This window comes from Heterodontus francisci, chromosome 12 (assembly GCF_036365525.1).
Source record: "Heterodontus francisci isolate sHetFra1 chromosome 12, sHetFra1.hap1, whole genome shotgun sequence".
Taxonomy (NCBI): Eukaryota; Metazoa; Chordata; class Chondrichthyes; order Heterodontiformes; family Heterodontidae; genus Heterodontus; species Heterodontus francisci.
Genome location: NC_090382.1, coordinates 66571463 through 66597228, shown reverse-complemented (window position 1 = coordinate 66597228; position 25766 = coordinate 66571463).

Below are 25766 nucleotides of genomic sequence, written 5' to 3'. Positions count from 1 at the left end.
TAAAATGGTTGATTTTGCCAGTTTTAGTAATGATAATATGCACTTGTTTCAAATTCAATCAGTAGCCTTCATCTAAAGACCACACCCTAACTTGAAAGCAGTGACATTGCATTGTACATTCCATTCTGCACAACGTTTATTTATAAGAATTTAATAGAACCGAATTACCTTGCCATTGCTGTTGTGGCAGACTCAATGGTAATCTGAACAACATTCCCATCTTTACCAGTAGTCCTGCAGCCAATTAAGTCAAACAGTGAAACTGTCACTAAAAGACTGCTCTCCAACTCTGGAGCTGTATCAAAACCTACTAAAAAATCAGCCAAAGAAGCCAAAAAAGACTTCCAAAAATTCCCAGCAGCCAGGAATGACTATTCAGAGACTTACCTGAATGAAGGTGGCGATTCCATCCAATATCATTGCATTAGTCTGCTTTCTCTGTGTTCATGTACGATTTTCTGGGCTGGCCTAAAAATGAGCAAACCATGCATCTGTTCCCATATCCTCTCTATCTCAAAGACCACCTATCTTTGCCTCTGTACTCAGTTTCCCAATGTCTCAGTTTAATATTTTCATCATTGTGTTTAAATGTCTCCATGATCTCACCCCATCCTACTTTGTAATCTTCTCAGCCCAACAACTTCACCAATCTCTCTGTTCCTCTGTCTCTGACCTTTTGTGTATCCCTTCCCTTCCGTCATCCTTCCCTTGGCGCCTGCACCTTTAGCCACTTAGGCTTCAAGCTCTGGAACCTCCAGCCTAATTCCCTCCATCTCTCCATCTATCTTTCCTCCTTGAAGTCCCTCGTTAAATTCACCTCTTTGATGAATCTTTTGGTTACTGCCATGAATATCTCCTTTGGCTTGAGAGTCGTTTCTTTGATTATGTTTCTAGGAAGTGCATTGGGATATTTTTCTACATTTAAAGGTTATGTGAATGAACGTTGTGGTAGTAGACACAGACTTGTCAAAGCAAAATGGTGCATTAGAAACTTCAGACATAGTAGCTATTCTTTTCCTTAAGTTTTTTTTATTCTTTCATGGGATGTGGGCATCACTGGCTAGACCAGCATTTATTGCCCATCCTTAATTGCCCTTGAGAAGGTGGTGGTGAGCTGCCTTCTTAAACCGCTGTAGTCTACGGGGGGTAGGTACACCACAGTGCTGTTAGGAAGGGAGTTCCAAGATTTTGACCCAGCGACAGGGAAGGAACGGCGATATAGTTCCAAGTCAGTATGGTGTGTGACTTATGCCTTGTAGATGGTGGACAGACTTTGGGGAGTCAGGAGGTGAGTTACTCGCCGCAGAATTCCCAGCCTCTGACCTGCCCTTGCAGTCACAGTATTTTATGTGGCTGGTCCAGTTCAGTTTCTGGTCAATCGTAACCCCCAGGATGTTGATAGGGGGAGATTCAGCGATGGTAATGCCATTGAATGTCAAGAGGAGATGGTTAGATTCTCTCTTATTTGAGAAGGTCATTGCCTGGTGTGAATGTAACTTGCCACTTATCAGCCCAAACCTCAATGTTGTCCAGTTCTTTCTGCACAAGGACACAGACTGTTTCTGTGGCTGCGATTTTATGGGCTCCCCCTGAGGTGGATAGAGGTGGGGGACACATAGTATCGCGACGAGTAGCGGGGTGGAAGGCCCATCGCCTCATGTCGCCAAGCGATCTTCCTGGGGGCAGGATAGGCCAATGACGGCCTTCCTGCCCAGAGGCCAATTGAGGCCCTTAAGTGGCCTATTCAGGGCCTGGTCGGGGGGGGGGGGTGGGTGGCGCTCCACCGGGGATCCCGGCTTGTGAATCTTTTATTGATAAACACTGGAAGATCGCTCCAGGGGGTCGCGAAACTGCAGAGGCGGGGTTACCCCTGCCTGTTTGGCCCAATGCTGGGAGCCCATCCTCCTCCACAAAATCCAGCCCAGTATCTGAGGAATCACGAATGATGCTGAGCATTTTGCAATCATCAGTGAACATCCCCACTTCTGATCTTATAATGGAGAGATGGTCATTGACAAAGCAGCTAAAGATTGTTGGGCCTAGGACACTATCCTGAGGTACTACTGCAGTGATGTTCTGGGGCTGAGATGAATGACCTCCAACAACCACAACCATCTTCCTTTGTGCTAGGTATGACTCCAACCAGTGGAGGGTTTTCCCCGATTCCCATTGACTCCAGTTTTGCTAGGGCTGCTTGATTCCGCACTTGGTCAAATGCTGCCTTAATGTCAAGCGCAGTCACTCTCACCTCACTTCTCGAGTTCAGCTCTTTTGTCCATGTTTGGACCAAGGCTGTAATGAGGTCAGGAGCTGAGTGGCCCTGGCAGAACCCAAACTGTGTGTCAGTGAGCAGGTTATTGCTACGCAAGTGCCGCTTGATAGCACTGTCGACGACACCTTCCATCACTTTGCTGATGATGGAGAATAGGCTATTGGGACGGTAATTGGCTGGGTTGAATTTGTTTTGCTTGATGTACAGGACATACCTGAGTAATTTTCCACATTTCAGGTAGATGCCAGTGCTGTACTGGAACAGCTTGGTTAGGGGCACGACCAGTTCTGGAGCACAAGTCTTCAGTACGATTGCCGGCATGTTGTCAGGGCCCATAGCCTTTGCAGTGTCCAGTGCCTTCAGCTGTTTCTTGATATCACGTGAATCGGATTGGCTGAAGACTGGCATTTGTGATGCTGGGGACTTCAGGAGGAGGCCGAGATGGATTATCCACTCAGCAATTCTGGCTGCAATTGGTTGCAAATGCTTCAGCCTTGTCTTTTGCACTGATGCGCTGTGCTCCCTCATCGTTGAGGATGGGGATATTTTTGGAGTCTCCTCCTCCTGTTAGTTGTTTAATTGCACACCCCCATTCACGACTGGATATGGCACTACTGCACAGCTTAGATCTGATCCATTGGTTGTGGGATCACTTAGCCCTGTCTATCGCATGCAGCTTCCACTGTTTGGCATGCATGTAGTCCTGTGTTGTAGCTTTGCAGGCTGACAGCTCATTTTGAGGTATGCCTGGTGCTGCTCCTGGCATGCCCTCCTGCACTCTTCATTGAACCAGGGTTGACCCCCCAAGCTTGATGATAATGGTAGCATGTGCGATATGCCGTGCCATGATGTTACAGATTGTGGTTGAATACAATTCAGCTGCTGCTGATGGCCCATAGCGCCTCATGGAGGCCCAGATTTGAGCTGTTTGAAATCTATCCCATTTAGCACAGTGGTGATGCCATACAACACGATGGTGTGTATCCTCAGTGTGAAGACGGAATTTCGTCTCCACAGGGACTGTGTGGGGGTCACTCCTACCAATACTGACATGGACAGATGCATCTGTGAAAGCTAGTTTGGTGAGGACAAGGTCAAGTTGGTTCTTCCCTCTTGTTGGTTCCCTCACCACCTGCTGCAGACCCAATCTAGCTGCTGTGTCCTTTAGGACTCAGCCAGTTCGGTCAGTAGTGGTGATACCGAGTCATTCTTGGTGATGGTCATTGACGTTCCCCCCTCCCAGAATACATTCTGTGCCCTTGCCAGATTGTAAGAGCTTTTATAAGTACATAAAAAGGAAGAGAGTAGCTAAAGTAGACATTGGTCCCTTAGAGGCAGAGACAGGAGAAATTGCAGAGGCATTGAACAAATATTTTGTGTCTGTCTTCACGGTAGAAGATACAAGTTCCATACCAGAAATAGGCAGTAACCTAGGGGCTAAAAAGAGTGAGGAAATTAAGGATATTGATATTGGTCGAGAAAAAGTATTGGAGAAACTTGAGGGACTAAAATCTGACAAGTCCCCGGGACCAGATGGCCTACATCCTAGGGTTCTAAAAGAGATAGTTGAAGAGCTAGTGGATGCACCGGCTATGATTTTCCAGAATTCCTTAGATTCAGGAATGGCCCCGTCAGATTGGAAATGTTATGCCACTTTTCAAGAAAGGAAGTAGAGAGAAAACAGGTAACTACAGGCCAGTTAGCCTAACATCAGTCGTAGGGAAGATGCTGGAAACTATTATTGAGGAAGTCTTAACATTGCACTTGGAAAAGCATAGTATGATTAGAACAAGTCAGCATGATTTTACTAAAGGGAGATCCTGTTTGACAAATTTATTAGAGTTTTTTAAGGATGTAACTAGTAAGGTAGATAAAGGGGAACCAGTAGATGTAAATTGTATACTTGGACTTTCAAAAGTCATTCGATAAGGTGCCACATAAAAGATTAATAAGCAAGATAATGGCACATGGTGTTGGGGGTAATATATTAGCGTGGATAGAGGATTGGTTAATAGACAGGAAGCAGAGAATGAGCATAAATGGGGCATTTTCAAGTTGGCAGGCACTGAATAGTGGGGTGCTGCAAGGATCAGTGCTGGGGTCTCAGCTATTTACACTCTATATTAATGACTTGGATGAAGAGACAGAGAGTAATGTATCTTAAGTTTTTTGGTGCTACGAAGCTTGGTGGAAAAGTAAGCTGCGGGGAGGATGTAGAGAGGCTGCAAAGAGATATAACCAGGTTAAGTGAATGGGCAACAAGATGGCAAATGGAGTATAATGTAGGGAAGTGTGAAGTTGTTCACATTTGTCATAAAAGGAGAAAAGCAGAGTATTTTTTAAAAGGTGTGAAACTAGTAAGTGTTGATGTTCAGAGAGACTTAGGGGTACTTTTACAAGGAATACACAAGGTTAACATGCAGGTGCAGCAGGCTATTAGGAAGGCAAATGGTATGTTGGCCTTTATTGCAAGGGGATTGGAGTCCAGGAATAAGGAAGTATTGCTTCAATTGTACAGGGTTTTGGTGAGACCACATCTGGAATACTGTGTGCAGTTTTGATCTCCATATTTAAGAAAGGATATACTTGCACTGGAGGCAGTGCAGCGTGTGGGGAGTGGGGGTGTCGGTGTAGGTGGCAGGTGGAAATCAGCAGGAAGTTTCCATGTTTGACCTGATGCCATGAGACTTCATGGAGTCCCAAGTCAATGTTGAGGTCTCCCATGGCAACTCAAACCCGACTGTATACCACTGTGCCACCACCTCTGGTGGGTCTGGACATACCCAGGGATGGTGATGGTGGTGTCTGGGACATTGTCTGTAAGGTACTATGTCAGGCTTGACTGATCTGTAGGGCAGGTCTCCCAATTTTGGCACAAGCCTCAAGATGTTAGTAAGGAGGACCTTGCAGGGTCAACAGGGCGGGTTATGCCGTTGTCATTTCCAGTGCCTAGGTCGATGCCGGGTGGTCCATCCGGTTTCATTTGATTCCTTTTAGACTTTTCTTTAGCGGTTTGGTACAACTGAATGGCTTGCTAGGCCATTTCAGAGGGTATTTAAGAGTCAACCACATTGCGCTGGGTCTGGAGTCACATGTAGGCCAGACCAGGTAAGGATGGCAGATTTCCTTCTCTAAAGGGCATTAGTGAACCAGAAGGATTTTTACAACAATTGACATTACTGAGACTAGCTTTTTTTTAAATTCCAAGTTTATTAATTGAATTTAAATTCCAGCAGCTGCCATGGTGGGATTTGAACCCATGTCCTTAGAGCATTAGCCTGGACCTCTGGATTACTAGTCCAGTGATATTGCCACTACGCCACCACCTCCCCTGATGTCCCGCATCTCCTTGTGTTCAAATTCTATGCGTTTGCATACTTGCATAATGTAGAATACAACACCCATCTCCTATCTCCCATCTACAACTTCAAGAATATGTTTGTCCTTAGAGAAAAACACAATAATAATTCAAGATCATAATTTTAAGAACAGTATTTAACTAACAATAAATGCAGCTGTAGAGAATGTGAAATGAGCTTTTTTCTAACTATAATGAGAGACTACACGGATTGGATACCAGAGTGAGTAAAAGCCATGGCTTGTGTCCAAGTAAACTTAAACTTTAAAGTAAACTAATGACATATAATAGTTGAAAATCAATTGCTTCATTAAAGGAAGTGCTCTCTATTACTTTCATCACTGACCAATCTATTACCTGCTGTATTCTGCAATATTAACTATAAAAATTCCCCACAGCCTTTTTAAAATAGAGAAACTAAAGTGTGTGCATCAACATGTGGTATACAAATAGGAGATACCTGTCTTTTTGAGGAATAAATCTAAGTTCTGGACTTTGATTTATTAGTATACAGTTATTTCTTTTTTTTAATGAAATGAACATTTCAGAATTTTGTTCCTAAGGCATTATTTACTCAGTCTCTTCATTGTATAATCGAGCAGTTGGATCAATGACCTTGATTGCATGAGTTGAGCTGCCCTTTCCACAGTCACCTTGCAGTGCTTGGAGGAAACACATGAATTCTGTGTACATGAGGACTTGTTGAACATTGACAACCTTCAGTGTCTTTATATTATGCACTAATAATTTTTTGATTGCTAAGAACAACCTATGTTTGCAATGTTCTCATACCATCAGCAGACTTTCCTAGCAGAAACACAGGATTTTCTTTTGTTCTTTTTTGGTGAATTCCTACAATATTTTTTACTGTGTACACGCACAAGGAAGACTACAACAAGTATGGAAACAATTAATCTGCCTTTTTAATTGAAGGTGTGACTATTCAAGAAAAATGTCTTGTAGAAAATATTTATTGTACAGTAATAGTCGTATTTAAATGGTACAAGTGTAATCTTCCTTGTGTTTGCTTCATTTGTTTCTTTGTTCTGCTATCTTGTCTCCTGTCTTTGCTGCTATTCTATTTTTCAGTCAGTGCCAGCTCCTGCTACCTCTGTCAAAGTATAGTAATAAACTATTGCTGCGCAGGCTTGTCAACTTGCCAAGATTATCTGAATTTCCAGGAGTATTTTAGTTTTTTAAATATACAGTTTGACGAAATGGTTAAAAACTCTCTAAAATAGCACTTACAGCTATTAAGAAGTGCATTCACCTTGTTAAATTTCAATTCGAAACTGTTTATCTATATTTTTCTTTCTGTTAATCCTTTCTGAGAATTGGCTGAGGGAAGATTTATATTACAGCCAGAAAAGATCAGCATGTAATAAAAATAATGGAATGACATTTGAAATATTGGTCAGTGAAGGTGTGTACTAACAGCATTGTTATTTTCAGATATCAATGCATAAAGCAAGCCTTTTTTGTGGTAGGAAGTTTAAATACATGCAATATATACCGATTACATTTTAATATTATACCTGACTGCCTTAAGTATTTAAAACATGGTGTTACACTAAATTAGGGTTAATAAGACCCTATTGCTTTGCAAAGTATGAAATGCTGTTTACAGCGAATAAAATTAATGACCAACAATTCGAATAGCACTGAGATATGAATTAAAACTTCCCCTTTTCATTAGTCATTCCAAGTTAGAGTTACTTAAAAGCTATGCCATTTGTGTTAGCTTAGTATTTTATTAGTCCTAGATCTCTCGGCAAACACGAAGTGCAGTCCACATGGTTAAAAGATGGCCTCTGCACAGGCCGCCAGTTGCTTGTGAGAAATGCAGCATATCCGCAACTTTGAACACTTGGGCTGATTTTCAACTGCCAACTACTCATTTCTTACCTGAGAAATGTGCAGGCAGCAATTTTTCACAATTTTAAAAACTTCCATTAAATTTCCTCTTAACACTCTGTATCAGTGGAAAACAGCCCATATCTTGAGTTTCTCCTTAATATTATAATTTCTCATCCCTAGCATCATTATGGTGAATCTATACTGTACATGCTCTCTAGATTTAGTGTCCTTTCCATAATGGCTAATTACTATCCTAACTGTGGCCTAACCATTACCATGTACAAATTTATCATAACCTCTTTAATCATGAATTTTATACCCTTGTGCTTCAATAATAAAATCCAGTTCTTTTGTGACTTTATCTGCCTATATTTTCAAAGAAATTATATATTGTTTGTTCTATTCCTGAAATCCAGTTGGTGAAGGATAAAACTGGACCAAATCTTTACACCCTTTGATATTTATTTACAGAATTACACATTACAAGCATACACCTCCTTATCCAACAACCACCGTTTCAGGTTGTGTCTATTTAGAGGGGGCTCAAGTGAATCCCCAGTTAATGACCACCACCTGCATACAGTGAAACACAATTAATATACAATGAAAATTTTTAACTCTGAGGATTAGATTTTTGATCTGCAGCGAGCTCATTAAATGTGAACGAGCCGCCACATTCTCAAGCGCAGCGGCTCATTTAAATATCGGGGCGGCCTGCCCCACCCCACCCCCCCCCTCCCAAATCTTGTGGAGGGGGCAGGCTGTCAGTCCCTGGTAATGGCGTCAGCTGCCTGTGCGCAGGTGCTGGAGCCATTTTTAAAGGGCAGCCAGCCCTGCTGTCCAATTTAAATTTTTAAAGTCCTGCTCCCCCAAAATGAAATAAATAAATTTTTAATGCCCCTTCTCCCCCCCAATAACAATTACAATAACTATTTACCCTTCCATCCCCCCCAAAACTGTACAAAGTTTAAGGTACAGCCCTTCTCACCGTCCTGTACACCCATTATGTATATTTGACCCCGTCCTCCCCCACTCCCACACAGACAAACTTACCTACTCCGCCCTCCCCACCAGTGTGAGGTGGCATTTCCCTGGACGCAGATCTGAAGGTGCAGGAGTGCTGGCTGCTGCGCTGACAATCATGGCGGGCCCTCAAGATCACAGCAAGTCTGTTTAAATGTAATAATTTTATTCATTTGTATATTTAAATTTTACTCCCGTCGCCCAGTGGCGGGGGTCTGCCATGGAACCTCGTCGCTGTCAAGAGTATCGGACCGGGCCCTCACAGCGTCGAGGTCCAGGGCGTGCCTCATCTGGAGCCATCTTCAAGCCCTGCCGCGGAACCCGATTCTTGGGGAGGAACAAAATCCAGCCATAAGTCTCTCATCCATATGATTGAGGATCTTTCCATTGAATGTCTGCACCCATTCTTTTTGCTACTAAAATATATCATCTCATACTTCTCCACAATAAGTTACATCTGCAATCTGTTTTCCCATTCTGCTAACCTACAAATGTACTACTGAAATCCTTCCATTCACCCTGCTGTCTAACACCATATTTTTTTGCTGGCAACAAATGTTGATATTTTTTCCTATAGTCAAATCCAAATCACATATGGAGAACAAGGATTGACTCGGTACTGTCACATGACTGCTGTCCAAGCAACACACATTAGCCCTATTCCTTTACAAAAGCAAAATACTGTGAATGTTGGAAATCTGAAATAAAAACAGAAAATGTTAATTCTGTTTCTCTCTCTCTCCACAGATGCTGCAGACCTGCTTAGTATCGCCAGCATTTTCTATTTTTATTAGCCCTATTCCTTTATTTCCTGTCCAGGTGGGGATCTGCACATCGTTGTGCCATTTCCTGTCCTCTCCACCCAAGCCGTGCCCAAATATTAGGTGGGACTTGGTGGGAAATCCAGGTTTAGGATTTAATAGCTCATTGTTAGATATAGGGTTGTTGGAAAACAGGGATGCAAGATAACTCATGGACTAGATTTCAACCAGGCTGAGAGAATTTGGTCCTTGGGGAGCTCAAATCCAAGATACATAAAATTGAATGATTTTCTGCCTTATTCATGAAGGAATAATTTATTTTAAGTCCATGTGAAGTAATACTGTTGAAGCTTTGTATTTGTTGCTCTTCAGTAATAAATCTTGCATTATGGAGATATGGAGCATATAACTGGTGTGTCTATATCAAATATACATATACAAGAAAACCTTTCGACTTGTCCAAAACTAATTACAGACCTCTTCACGTAGTTGCATCACCGATATGTTTATTATAATGGTTGGGATGAATTTCTGATATATATCTGGTTCTTTATCAATGTTGGGTCATTTGTGCATGTAAGAAATTCAGTGGAGTGTGCTGTGGACCTTATAAAATGCTGATATGCAACACACTGCCAATTCAGTACTTTGTTTAATATTTACAGATGATTATATTTGACTTGAGTTTTTAACAATGGCCCAGATTTTGCAGGGATTTTTGACAGAAAATTGAAACTGATCGCGACTTCAGGAGTTAGCGCAAGTGCGATTAACATGGAAATGCTGAAGTTGCGGTCTGTCACTCATTGTTCCAACGCAGGCTGCCCTGTGGATCCCTCTGCCCCCAGAACCAGCAATCAGTGAAATCAGTTGCTCTGTCGAGCATTCCCCCTTTTCTGCTCCCATATCTCTGTTCGAAGCCCCATAAAAAGTCACGCCTTATTCAGTCAGGTGTACCTGGGTTTTTAATGGCAATCTGAGGAATATCTATTGCTGAACAACTGACCTGGTCCTGACAAAGGCATTTTATATTTATGGAGTGTTGTTCAAAGTGACCATTCAGATTACTTACTAAATTTTTTAAAGTAATTTTTGAATGCTTTTTCATGCTATTTCAGCTTCTACCATCACCCAATGTATATGTCCCAATCTTGATTTTGCTCTGAAATTTTTTTAAAAAGTAATGTGATTTTAGTTTCCTGGTTGGCTATCTATAAGAATTCTTTAACATGATTAGCTGCTTGGACAGCTTGATGATATTGCAGCTCCACGCTGGAATCCCCATTGAAGAAGGCTGCAATCCACTGCACAGGGAGAGAAGGTAAAATTCTCACCACAGAAATCACTAGATCTCTCAGCGAGGCTTTCTTTGAGGTCAGCAATGAGTGCCCTTGTTTCACTACTGACTGCAAAATCCAGGCCATTGAGTTGGCATGTTAAACTGGACAGATCTGCTATTCCTTCCCCTTAATCCCCAACTAAAGAAAAAAGAGAGCAACTGTGAATATCTCCAGGATGCTGAGATGATGTCCCTGACCGCCACCAAAGTTTGCAGAGCTATTGGGAGTTCACTCAATTTGCATGGTTTCAGTGGGCTGGGAGCAACCTTAACATCAAAACCATTTACTTGGCTAAACTGAAACAGAGGCCCAGCCAGTCCCCATCCACCACCTCTGCCTGGCTGAACTTATTCTTGCATTGAACAACTTCTCCTTCAACTCCATTCACTTCCTTCAAATAAAAGGTGTTGCTGTGGGTTCTATTTATGCCAGTCTATTTGTGGGATATGTCGAACATTCCTTGTTTCAGTCCTACTCAGGCCCCCATCCTCACCTTTTATTCCGGCACATTGGTGATTGTATCGGTGCCACTTCCTGCTCTCGCGCCAAACTGGAAAACTTCACCTTTACATGGTCCATCTCTGACACTTCTCTGTCCTTCCTTGACTTCTCTGTCTCCATTGCTGGGGATAGGCTATCCTCTAATATTTATTATAATCCCACCGATTCCCACGGCTACCTTGACTGCACTTCCTCACACTCTGTTTCCTGTAAGGACTCCATCCCATTCTCCCAGTTTCTCCGTCTCCGATGCATCTATTCCGATGATGCAATCTTCCACAACAGCACTTCTGATATGTCTTCCTTTTTCCTCAACTGAGGATTCCCTCCCACTGTGGTTGATAGAGCCCTCAACTGTGTCTGAACCATTTCCCGCACTTCTGCCCTCACCCCTTCCCCTCCCTCCCAGAACCGTGACAGGATTCCCCTTGTCCTGACCTTCCACCCCACCGGCCTGCACATTCAAAGGACCATCCTCTGCCATTTTTGCCACCTCCAGCATGATGCCGCCACCAAACGCATCTTCCGTTCCCCTCCGCTGTCAGCATTCCAAAGGGATCGTTCCCTCCGTGACATCCTGGTCACTCCTCCATCATCCCCGACACCTCGTTCCCATTCCCATGGCACCTTCCATGCAATCGCAGAAGGTGTAATACCTGTCCTGTTACCTCCTCTTTCCTCACCATCCAAGGCCCCAAACACTCCTTCCAGGTGAAGCAGCGATTTACTTGTACTTTCTTCAACTTAGTGTACTGTATTCGTTGCTCACAGTGCAGTTGCCTTTACATTGGGGAGACCAAACGTAGATTTTGTGACTGCTTTGTGGAACACCTCCGCTCTGTCAGAAAGCTTCTGCTTGCTTACCATTTTAAAGCACCACCCTACTGTCATGCAGACCCCCACCTGCCAAGAATGATGCATATTAATTTTATCATGTGAACATTGATTTTAAACTGTTGCTGGAGTGAAGAAATTACTTGTTTGAAGATCACTGGGCTGGAAGGACATAAGCATACTAAGAGACGCTGCTTGTGGGGACAAAGGACTATTTCCTGCTCCAATTCACCCAAATGGATTTTGATCACCAGACACTGAAGGTGTAAGGAAGTGCATTCCAGGCCCTGCTAAAATGATACATTCCACAGAGCCAGGACTAGTTAAACCAGTTGGTCACATGACTAACTGTCTGGTCCAGGTTGTTTGAACTAGCTGCAGGACAGTTTGAATTCAAAAGGAAATGTGCAACTGAAGCTGAAACAGGGAAGCCTCTCTCTATCTCTTGCTCTCTCCCAAGCCACCGGACCCATGGAAGACACATAAACCTCAAGAGAGAAAAGACTGCTACATCAGAACAAGTTGAAGCGTGAACTGTGCCCCAATGAATTACAAGACTTACTGGCAACGAAAGACTCCACATTGAACTTAAAGGACTGCAACTACCAGATATTGCCTCGAACTTTTCCCTTTTATTCCTTCTACTTTTTCTGTCTCTATCTGCGTGTGTATTTATCGTGTAAGCAAGCTAGCATAGTCGCGTCGCATATTTGTAGTTATTAACCGGATTAGAGTTTAAGATTAATACACTTCTACCTTTCTTGCTTAAATCTAAGGAAACCTGTTTGATTTCTTTGCCTTACAGTTGGAGCAGTGAATAAGGATTCACTAAGGGGGAGCTAAAAACACGGTGTTTTAAAATTAAACCCTGTTACGGTTAAACCAGGCAAAGGCCAAGAGGGAACCCCTAGACTCCTTCTCACCTGGTCGTAGCACGACTCTCATGCCCACATTTCTGTCTTTGGCCTGCTGCAGTGTTCCAGTGAACATCAACGCAAGCTCGAGGAGCAGCACCTCATCTTTTGATTAGGCACTCTACAGCCTTGTGGATTCAACAATTTCAGAGCATGACTGGCCTTTTTATTTATTTATTTATTCACCATATGCCTGTTTATCATGTTGTGCTTTTGGAGAGAGCTGCTCATTATTCTGCCGTTAACACTCTCTGTGGACTAATGCTTTATGGTTCACCACAACCATTAACACTATTTTTGCCTTTGTCCCATGACATCTTTGTTATTTAACCTCTCTTGCCCTCTGTCCTATCACATAGCTTCCCTTTTGTTGTCTTCCCCACCACCACCCGCCCCACCCCCGCACTTCACTTGCTTAAAACCTAATACTTTTCCAACCTTTGCCAGTTCTGATGAAAAGTCACAGACCTGAAATATTAACTCTGCTTCTCTCTCCACAGATGCTGCCTAATCTGCTGAGTATATCCGCACTTTCAGTTTTTATTTCAGATTTCCAGCATCTGCAGTATTTTGCTTTTATTTTAGGGTCTTTATGACAATTGATGACAGTTTCGTGGCACCATTAATGAAACTAGCTTTCAATTCCAGATCTTTTTCATTAATTAATTGAATTTATTAATTTATTGAATTCAACTTCCAGCAGCTGCCATGGTGGGATTTGAACCTGTGTACCCAGGACATTAGCTCAGTGACGTTACCACTACACCCCCACTCAATGAATTTTGAGACCTTGCACAAAGAAGGGCAAGACTGGGTATTAAATATTCTTGGATACAAGGTGTCCAGGAAAGATAGGGAATGGAAAAAAGGGGGAGGGGTGGCGGTATTTATTAAGGCGTGCTGGAGAAAAAGGATGTCCCAGAGGGGTCGAGGAATCTATTTGGCTAGAGCTAAGGAACAAAAAAGTTGCAGCTGCATTGCTTGGTGTTGTCTATAGGCCACCAACTAGTGGAAAGGATGTAGAGAAACAATTTTGCAACAAAATTACAGAGAGGTACAAAAATTATCGGATAGTTATAATGGGGAACTTTAATTATCCAAACACTGACTAGGATAGTAGTAGTGTAAAGGGCAGTGAGGGGCAAGAGTTCCTAGTGTGCGTTCAGGAAAATTTTTGACAGCAATATATTTCTAGTCCAATGAGAAAGGAGGCACTGCAGGACCTGGTTCTTGGGCCAAGTGAATCTAGTGTCAGCAGGAGAACATTTAGGGAACAGTGATCATTGTATCATAAGGTTTAGACTGACTATGGAAAAGGACCGGGGATGGTGTCAGAGGACTGGAGAATTGCAAACGTTACACCCTTGTTCAAAAAAAGGTGTAAAGATAAGCCCAGCAACTACAGGCCAGTCAATTTAACTTCGGTGGTGGGGAAACTTCTAGAAAGATTAATTCGGGACAAAATTAATCGTCACACAGACAAATGTGAGTTAATCAAAGAAAGCCAGTATGGATTTCGTAAGGGAAAATCACATTTAACTGACTTGCTGGAGCTTTTTGAGGAGGTAAGGGAGGGGGTTGGTGAGGGCAGTGCAATTGATGTGGTATACATGGACTTCCAAAAGGCATTTGATACAGTGCCACACAACGGACTTGTGAGCAAAGTAATAGCTCATGGAATAAACAGGACAGTAACAACATAGATACAAAATTAGCTGCGTGATAGAAAACAAAGAGTAGTGGTTAATGGATGTTTTTCGGACTGGAGGAAGGTTTGTAGTGGAGTTCCCCAGGGGTCAGTGTTGGGACCCTTTGTATGATTTAGAACCTTACAATTTGTTCTTGGACCAGACAATAAGAATTCAGTCAAGGAGACACCTAATGTAGTGGTGTCAGGATGATTTATTAAGGCTAAAAGCAATACTTACACAAATCCAGTTGATATCCTGATCCAGATGGCCTTTACTGTCCACCGGCTCTAGTGGCACAGACAGTTCATGACTCCTCTTGTCTCTCCCTTTGTCATCTTCAAATCTATGCACCGAGCCTCTCCAGGTCTGTTCCTTTATTCTTCATAGCCAGTGGCGCCTCCAGTGCACTGATTGGTCGGTTCATACATATCGCTGTTTCAGTTGGTCCTGCCATTTCATTTGTCAGTATTTCCGTTTGTACATTAATCATGATCACATGCACAAAACAATTATAACCTTGAGGTCCATTAGATTATACATTTCGGTGAGACTTATCCTGCTTTTCTGTTACATTTTGATCACAACTTGTTATGTAGTTTTTGATACCTGTTCTTTTCTTTCCCTTTATCTGTTTGTTATTGGTCTGTATCACAAATTCTGGTCGACTCAAACTGAATAGGCAGCATTTTTTCCAGTAAGATACACTGCTAAAGTTAACTCTTCATTTACCAAAAGCTTATACAAAACATATAAATGAAATTCATAATACAGAAAAAAAATAAGGCCAGTAAAAATGACAGAATCCACATTTCTTACACCTTGCTTTTCCTGATATATATTAATGACCTAGACCTTGGTGTACAGGGCACAATTTCAAAGTTTGCAGATGATACAAAACTCAGAAGCATTGTGAACTGTGAGGAGGATAGTGTAGAACTTCAAAAGGACATAGATAAGTTGGTGGAATGGGTGGACAGGTGGCAAATGAAGTTCAATGCAGAGAAATGTGAAGTGATACATTTTGATAGGAAGAACATGGAAAGACAATATAAAATAAAGGGTACAATTCTAAAAGAGGTGCAGGAGCAGAGGGACCTTGGGGTCTATGTGCATAAGTCAGTGAAGGTGGCAGGACAGGTTGAGAGAGTGGTGAATAAAGCATACAGTATCCTGGGCATTATTAATAGGGGCATAGAGTACAATAGCAAAGAGGTTATGTTGAACTTGTATAAGACACTAGTTTGGCCTCAGCATGAGTATTGCATCCAGTTCTGAGTACCGAATTTTAGGAAAGATGTGAAGGCGTTAGAGAGGGTGCAGAAAAGATTCCCGAGAATGGTTCCAGGGATTAGGAACTTCAGTTATGTCGATAGATTGAAGAAGTTAGGACTGTTTTCCTTGCAGAAGCGAAGGCTGAGAAGTGATTTGATAGAGGTAATCAAAATCATGAGGGGTCTGGACGGAGTAGATAGGGAGAAACCATTCCTACTTGTGAAAGGATTGAGAACGAGAGGGCACAGATTTAAAATAATTGCTAAAAGAAGCAAAAGCGACATGAGGAACATCTTTTTCACGCAGTATGTGGTTATGATCTGGAATGCACTGCCTGAGAGTGTGATGGAGGCAGGTTCAATTGAAGCATTCAAAAGGGAATTAGACTATTATATGGAAAGGAAGAATGTGCAGAGTTACAGGGAGAAGGCAGGGGAGTGGCACTAGGTGAATTGCTCATTCAGAGAGCCGGTGCAGACACAATGGGCCTGTGTTTCTGTAAACGCTACACAACGTTGAGCTCTTTTTCCGTCGCCTTCACCTCGCGCCCACTTCTTTTGACGAGTCCTTATTCCCACCCCTCCCCCCCCCCTCCACCGACACCGTACAGTGGACCCTTTTACCTGTCGCCTGTATTCTTTCTCTACCTGGACCCTTCCCTCTGGCCTCTTACCCTCTCTTAATCTTTTAACTGAGAACTGCCTGCATGGCATTGGGTGTCTCAATTTCTCTGCTCCCCTCACTCACTCTAACCTCTGAACTTGCTGCTTTCCATTCTCTCAGATCCAACCTTAACATCGTTATCAAACCTGCTGACAAGGCTGGTGTTGTAGTTGTCTGGCAAATTGATTGCCACCTAGCCCCAGAAATGGAGACAGAGAAGTCAAGGAAGGGAAGGGAAGTGTCGGAGATAGACGATGTGAAGGTGAGAGAAGGGTGGAAATTGGCAGCAAAATTGATGAAGACACTGAACGCCAACTCTCCGACACTTCCTTCTACCTCTCCCGGACCATGAACCCACCACCAAACATCAAGCCATTGTTTCCAGGCCTGGCACTGACTTCATCTCCTCTGGAGATCTTACCTCTACAGGTTCCAATCTCATACTTCCCCAATACCGAACAGCCTGCTTCTACCTCCTTCCCAAGATCCACAAACAGGACTGCCCTGGTAGACTGAGCATTTCAGCCTGTTCCTGCCCCACTGAACTGATTTCTTCCTATCTTGACTCTTCTCCCCTTGTCCAGTTTCTCCCCACCTACATCCGTAACTCTTCTGATGCCCTCCATCACCATGCATGTCCAATCACTGTACATCGCCATCCTCCACCAGGACAGTTTGAGGGCTTTCCGCTACTTCCTTGAATGGAGATCCAAATAGTTTCCATCCACCACCACCCTCCTCCTCTTGGCTGAACTTGTTTTCACATTCAACAACTTCTCCGTTAACTCATCTTACTTTCTCCAAATGAAAGATCTTGCCATGGGTACCCAGATAGGTCCGAGCTTGTCTTTTTGTCAGATATGTGGAACATTCTTTGTTCCAGTCCTACTCGAGTGTCCTCCATCAGCTCTTTTTCTGGTACATTGATGAGTGTATTGGTGCCGTTTCCTGCTCTCACTCTGAACTGGAAAACTTCATCAATTTTGCTTCCAATTTCCACCCTTCTCTAACCTTCACATTGTCTATCTCCGACACTTCCCTTCCATTCCTTGACTTCTCTGTCTCCAATTCTGGGGATAGGCTGTCCACTAATATTCAGCGGGCAGCCATAAAGGCGGGGCTAAAGTGTGGCGAGTCGAAGAGACTTAGCAGTTGGCAGGAAAAAAGACAAAAGCGCAAGGGGAGAGCCAACTGTGTTACAGCCCCGACAAACAAATTTTTCTGCAGCACCTGTGGAAGAGCCTGTCACTCTAGAATTGGCCTTTATAGCCACTCCAGGCGTTGCTCCACACACCACTGACCACCTCCAAGCGCTTACCCATTGTCTCTCGAGATAAGGAGGCCAAAGAAGAAGAATATTCATTATAAGTCCATTGACTCCCACAGCTATCTCAACTACACTCCTTCACACTGCTTCCTGTAAGGACTCCATTCCATTCTCCCAGTTTCTCCGTCTCCATCACATCTGTTCTGATGATGCAACCTTCCACACCGGCCTTTTCAATATGTCTTTTTCCTCAACCGAGGATTCCCCCCCCCTCTGTGGTTGATGGGGCTCTCGCCCGTGTCCAACCTATTTCCTGCACTTCTGCTCTCACCTCTTCCCCTCCCTGCAAGAACCATGATAGGGTTCCCCTTGTCCTCATCTTCCACCTCACCAGCCTCTATATTCAACAGATCATCCTCTGCCATTTCTGTCACCTCCAGCGTGATGCCACTACCAAACACATCTTCCCCTCCCTACCCTTTCAGCATTCTAAAGGGACTGTTCCCTTCGTGACATCCTGGTCCGCTCTGCTATCACCCCAACATCCCATCCACTTCCCATGGTGCCTTTCCACACAAGTGCAGAAGATGCAACACCTGCCCTTTTACCTCCTCCTTTCTCACCATCCAAGGTCCCAAGCACTCCAAAAAACAAGAATTTAGAGTTCTGATGAAGGATCCTTGACCTGAAACATTAACTCTCTTTCTCCCTCCACAGATGCTGCCAGACCTGCTGTGTATTTATTACAATTTTAATTCTCCTGCCAGGCCAACCTGAGGCAGAGAGGATCAGCTTCAGAAGCAGCTCAAAAGATTTTTTTCTTTTTCTTTGTGGGGTCAGGAGGTGCAGGACTGGTTTTGTCAATCCATTAGAAAAGTTTAGGCTTCCCCTGCACTGGTTTGCCTCCTAATCCCAAATGTAAAACCTCTGCAAGATATCCCTAGTACATAATCCCACCACCTACCTTATGTTTGCAGGCAGCCTTCAGGCCACATCATTGACCACGGCATTCTGCTAACTTCCCACTTGTTCTGAATGGGAATTCAGCTGGCAAGACTTAAATGGTGTTAAAATTGGCCAGTGAATGGGAAATGAACTCGCCATCGTGATTCCTGCTGGAAACTTGCTGGATGTTAAAATCCAGACCAATGTTTTTGATTAATTATTTCGTTAAAAAATCTTTTACTTTTTTTGTTTAGAAATTTAGAGTCCTTTTCTTGCTATATTTCTCTTCTTGTGTTTTGTACCAGATTTACAGCATTTCAAATCTGCTATCTAGTGGATTGTTTCACATTAACATTTTGCAAACTGTCAATCTTGAAATCTGCTTCTTGTGGAGCTTTAGTGATGGATGAAAAGTCCTATTATGTATTTGTTAAATGGTCTTGATTGCCTGACCTTGGGCAGTTTGATAGTTCTGGCAGTGATGTGTTGGGCTTCCAGCCAGACCATTGTGAATTTAAATCTCGAGTTTCACTGATGTTATAATGTCGATCACATCTGTCAGTACATCCATCACCTCCATTTGCAATGATCATCAATGTACATCTCCAATTTCTGATGTCTATAGGGTACTTGCAGTTCCTGTCCTGGCTTTAATTTAATTTAGTTATAACCGCACCCTCACCTCCACCTTCGATGCCTTAGTCCCCATTAAAACCATTGCTCTCCCTCACCCTGGCCATTCCCCTGGTACAGCCCTCATCTCCCCTCCCTTAAGTCCAAGGGATGCAGACTTGAATAGATATGGCGAACTACCGGTTCAGCCATTCAGCTCCAAATCACACAAAGCACTGTCAGCTCCTACTCCCATCTGTGAAAGCTGCTCACTATTCCAGGATCAAGCTAGAATGCAAAAGTAACCCATGGTTTCTTTTCTCTACTGTAAGCCATCTTCTTAAACCTCTTTCCCCTGTCTCCACGCTTGCCTCCAAAAAACAAGTGTTGGGAGCTCATGGACTTCTTTGTCATCAAGATTAAGACCATCCGATCAGCTGCCATTATTCAACTCCATTATTCAAGAAAGGGGAGAAACAGAAAGCAGGAAACTACAGGTCAGTTAGCTTAACATCTGTGATTGGGAAAATGCTGGAATCATTTATTAAGGAGGTTATAGCAGGTCATTTAGAAAATCTCAGTGCAATCAAACAGAGTCAACATGGTTTTGTGAAAGAGAAATTGTGTTTGACAAATTTATTAGAGTTCTTTGAGGGAGTACCAGCAACATGGATAAAGGGGAACCTGTGGTTGTGGTGTACTTGGATTTCCAGAAGGCATTTGACAAGGTGCCACATCAAAAGTTACTAAGCAAAATAAAAGCTCATAGTGTAGGGGGTAACATATTAGCATGGATAAAGGATTGGTTCGCTAACAGGAAACAGACAGCAGGCATAAATGGGTCATTTTCAGGTTGGCAAGCTGTAACTAGTGGAGTGCCACAGGGATTAGTACTGAGGCCTCAACTATTTACAATCTATATCAACGACTTGGATGAACGGACAGAATGTATGGATGCTAAATTTGCTGATGACACAAATATAGGTAGGAGAATAAGTTGTGAAGAGGACATAAGGAGTCTGCAAAGGGATAGAAATAGGTTCAGTGAGTGGGCAAAGATTTGGCAGATGGAGTATAATGTGGGAACACGTGAACTTGTCCGCTTTAGAGTCAGAGACAGAGTTTTACAGCACAGAAATTTGGCTGGAAAAATAGAAAAGCAACATATTATTTAAATGGAGAGAGATTGCAGAACTCAGAGATACTGAGGAATCTGGGTGTCCCAATACACGAAACACAAAAAGTTAATTTGCAGGTACAGTGATTAAGAAGGCAAATGCAATGTTGTCATTTATTGCAAAGGGAATGGAATATAAAAGTAGAGATGTTTTGCTGCAGTTGTACAGGGCACTGGTGAGACCACATCTAGAGTATTGTGTACAGTTTTGGTCTCCTTACTTAAGAAAGGATGTAATTGCATTGGAAGCAGTTCAGAGAAGGTTCACTCAACTGATTCTTGGATGAGAGGTTTATCTTATGAGGAAAGGTTCGACAGGTTGCGTCTGTATTCAGTGGAGTTTAGAAGGATGAGAAGTGACCTTATTGAAACATAGAAGATCCTGAGAGGACTTAACAGGGTGGATGTTGAAAGGATGTTTTCCCTTGTGGGAGATGAGGAGGAATTTTTTCTCTCAGAGGGTTGTGACTCTGTGGAACTTCCCTGGAGAGGGGCAGAGGCAGGGACATTGAATGTTTTTAAAGCAGGGGTAGACTGATTCTTGACAAACAATGGAGTCAAAGGGTATCGGGGGTAGGCAGGAAAGTGTAGTTGAGTTCACAAACAGATCATGCGCGATCTTACAGAATGGCAGAGTAGGATCGAGGGGCCGAATAGCCTACGCCTGCTGCTAGTTCATATGTTCGTATGTTTCTCCCCTATCTTCCTCATACCCTCTCCAAGCTCATCTTGCCATAAGACTAACCTGTTTTCTTGACCTTATTGCCACTAAACTTTACATCAGTATTCACCGAAGAGAAGGACTTGGTGGATGATGAGCTTAGGGAAGGGAGTGCAGATAGTCTCAGTCATCTCATTATCAAAAAGGAGGAGGTGTTGGGTGTCTTGCAAAGCATTAAGGTAGGTAAGTCCCCAGGGCCTGATGGGATCGACCCTAGAATACTGAGGGAGGCAAGGGAAGAAATTGCTGGGGCCTTGACAGAAATCTTTGCATCCTCATTGGCTACAGGTGAGGTCCCAGAGGACTGGAGAATAGCCAATGTTGTGCCTTTGTTTAAGAAGGGTGGCAAGGATAATCCAGGAAATTATAGGCCGTTGAGCCTTACATCAGTGGTAGGGAAACTATTAGAGAGCATTCTTCGGGACAGGATTTACTTCCATTTGGAAACAAACAAACTTATTAGCGAGAGACAGCATGGTTTTGTGAAGAGGAGGTCGTGTCTTACTAATTTGATTGAGTTTTTTGAGGAAGTGACGAAGATAATTGATGAGGGAAGGGCGGTGGATGTTGTCTATATGGACTTTAGTAAATCCTTTGCCAAGGTCCCGCATGGCAGACTGGTGCAAAAGGTGAAGTCACACGGGATCAGAGGTGAGCTGGCAAGATGGATACAGAACTGGCTCGGTCACAGAAGACAGAGGGTAACAGTGGATGGGTGTTTTTCTGAATGGAGGGATGTGACTAGTGGTGTTCCACAGGGATCAGTGCTGGGACCTTTGCTCTTTGTAGTATATATAAATGATTTGGAGGAAAATGTAGCTGGTCTGATTAGTAAGTTTGCGGACGACACAAAGGTTGGTGGAGTTGCGGATAGTGATGAGGATTGTCAGAGGATACAGCAGGATATAGATCGGTTGGAGACTTGGGCGGAGAAATGGCAGATAGAGTTTAATCTGGACAAATATGAGGTAATGCATTTTGGAAGGTATAATGCAGGTGGGAGTATACAGTAAATGGCAGAACCCTTAGGAGTATTGACAGGCAGAGAGATCTGGGCGTACAGGTCCACAGGTCACTGAAAGTGGCAACGCAGGTGGATAAGGTAGTCAAGAAGGCATTCAGCATGCTTGCCTTCATCGGTCGGGGCATAGAGTATAAAAATTGGCAAGTTATGTTGCAGCTGTACAGAACCTTAGTTAGGCCACACTTAGAATATTGCGTGCAATTCTGGTCGCCACACGACCAGAAGGACTTGGAGGCTTTGGAGAGGGTACAGAGGAGGTTTACCAGGATGTTCCTGGTCTGGAGGGCATTAGCTATGAGGAGAGGTTGGAAAAACTCGGATTGTTTTCACTGGAACGACGGAGGTGGAGGGGCGACATGATAGAGGTTTACAAAGTTATGAGTGGCATGGACAGAGTGGATAGTCAGAAGCTTTTTCCCAGGGTGGAAGAGTCAGTTACTAGGGGACATAGGTTTAAGGTGCGAGGGGCAAAGTTTAGAGGGGATGTGCGAGGAAATTTTTTTACACAGAGGGTGGTGAGTGCCTGGAACCTGCTGCCAGGGGAGGTGGTGGAAGCAGATACGATAGTGACGTTTAAGAGACATCTTGACAAATGTATGAATAGGAAGGGAATAGAGGGATATGGGCCCCGGAAGTGCAGAAGGTGTTAGTTTCGGCAGGCATCAAGATCGGCGCAGGCTTGGAGGGCCGAATCGCCTGTTCCTGTGCTGTACTGTTCTTTGTTCTTCGTACATTTGCACATGCAGAAAGTGGAGCATCCATTGGTATTTAAAATGTATGAAATAATTCTGCAAGTAAATACTCAATAAGACTTCCTCTATGGGCTAATTGATAAATGTCTCAATGTGTTCTTTATGAGCATGTTCATGATTTCACTACAATAGCATTCCGACAATATCTTCCCTGCGAGAAGCAATAGAATTATGGGTTCTCGGATAATATATAAACATATATATATTGTTGTTGTTGAAATCACTAATCAAGCAGTTTTATCACGCAATTTTAAAAACAGCAAGCATGGACTTGATGGGCCGAATGACGACCTCCTGCTCCATAATGGGCGGCACGGTGGCGCAGTGGTTAGCACTGCAGCCTCACAGCTCCAGCGACCCGGGTTCAATTCTGGGTACTGCCTGTGTGGAGTTTGCAAGTTCTCCCTGTGTCTGCGTGGGTTTTCTCCGGGTGCTCCGGTTTCCTCCCACAAGCCAAAAGACTTGCAGGTTTATAGGTAAATTGGCCATTATAAATTGCCACTAGCATAGGTAGGTGGTAGGGAAATATAGGGACAGGTGGTGATGTGGTAGGAATATGGGATTAGTGTAGCATTAGTATAAATGGGTGGTTGATGGTCGGCACAGACTCGGTGGGCCGAAGGGCCTGTTTCAGTGCTGTATCTCTTAAAAAAAAATAATGACTTGATGACTCTTTTAAAATGAAAATGATGACTATTGATGGTAGGCTGGGGTGAGCATGAAGAGTGGTTCTGTTGCAGCTCAGCTATGGTTTGAGAAACTGCAGTTGTACCTTTTGATCTAATTTGTAAGATGGCACCATGTGCAGGGAGTGATGAAATAAAATTGTTGTATAGAAAATGATCCAGGGCACCTGTGGTATAGGATGTTTCTTTTAATGGGTAAGCTAGCAGAAAATGTGAATGAATTAGGTTTGGTTGATTTGTGGAATAAGTAAGAATGCACCTGCGGTGAAATAGATTACTCTATTGCTATAGGCAAATGGACTCTTAAGCATATTTTTAATGCTCCACTTTTGAATTTATTTTAGTGGCACTTTACCATATGAGCTATTTTTCACTTTTCTACCAACCTATCTATCTTCTGTCTTGAAAATGCCCCAAGAGAGGATAAATTCATAGGGATAGCTTGGCCCCAAGTGCATATTGATTCAGCAGTGAGTCATGGAGACTGTACAAATTTTTAGTTCTGTAATTTATATAAATTCAGGATTTACTGTTAGTTGCTGTGAGGAAATAAAATCTGTACTTATTGTTTCAGCTTTATACAGCAAGCCGCACGTGCAAAACTATTGGGGAAGATTTTGAGTTCGGTCAAAAAACACCTTCGCCCAAAACCCACCACTGAGGTCTGTTTTAAAGTGTAACAGCAAGCTGCATGCTCCCAACTGCTGCTGTGCTGCAAGTTGTCAGTTTGGCATTGTGGAAAATCTGCTGGCTTCAGCACGGAGTCAACTGACAGGCAGGGTCTACTGGAGGGTGTGCGTGGGGGGAGGGAGAAGAGATCCTGGGGTAAAGTGTGAGAATGGACAGGCAGCAAGCTGGAAGATTTTTGTGGAACCAGGAGGAGCTGCCACATAAAATCTTTCCAAAAAAAAAAGCAAAACCCATTTAAGAGCCACTGGTTAGACCTCTGAATGACTGTAGAAAGTGGTTCTACCATACAGTTTGCATGCTCTGCCCATTTCTCTATGAAAATTGCATTTGGGATGCTAAAACAGGCATAAGACCTCAAATTGCATGTTGAAACATCATCTGGTCTGCTTTGAGCAGGGACGCTGGGAATCCATTTAATGGTTGGCCTGAAAATTGATTTAGGTGGGCACATGGGTCTACAGGGTTGCCACCAGATTCTCCTCTGCCAGTCACTTGTTTTTCAGACAGTTGATAATTGCCCCAGTCCCCCAAATTTCTCTAGTGTGTAATCATAAAAAAATCTAATCTGCACTCTTGCCCATTCCTGAAAATTGGTAAGATCGGAACACAGACTGGAACAGGATATTCTTTACAGAATAAACTCTTCACTGAAAACTGCAAGAACGGTGTAATAAGGATAGAGAGCTGTGAAAAACACATGCAACTTACTCTAGGCATTCAGATGAAATATTTACCCTTTTCAGGTTTTTCTCTCAGGCACTAAGTTGCATTTGGCTAAGGCTGTTAAATAGCAATGCTAAATTGAAGGTGTGCCATCAATCAGCTCGAGGCTGCATGATCCCATCTGGTTCACTAATGTCCTTAAGGGAAAGAAATCTGCTGTCCTTACCTGGTCTGGCCTACATGTGACTCCAGACCCACAGCAATGTGGTTAACTCTTACATGCCCTCTGAAATGGCCTCGCAAGCCACCAAGTTGTATCTAACCGCTACGTAGTCTATAAAAAGGAATGAAACTGGACGGACCACCCGGCATCGACCTGGGCACCAGAAACGACAACGGCAAACCCAGCCCTGTCTACCCTGCAAATTTCTCCTTACTAACATCTGGGTGCTTGTGCCAAAGTTGGGAGAGCTGTCTCACAGACTAGTCAAGCAACAGCCTGACATAGTCATACTCGCGGAATCATACCTTACAGACAATGTCCCAGACACTGCCATCACCATCCCCGGGTATGTCCTGTCCCACCGGCAGGACAGACCCACCAGAGGTGGTGGCACAGTGGTATACAGTAGGGAGGGAGTTGCCCTGGGAGTCCTCAGCATCGACTCCGGACCCCATGAAGTCTCATGGCATCAGGTCAAACATGGGCAAGGTAACCTCCTATTGATTACCACCTACTGCCC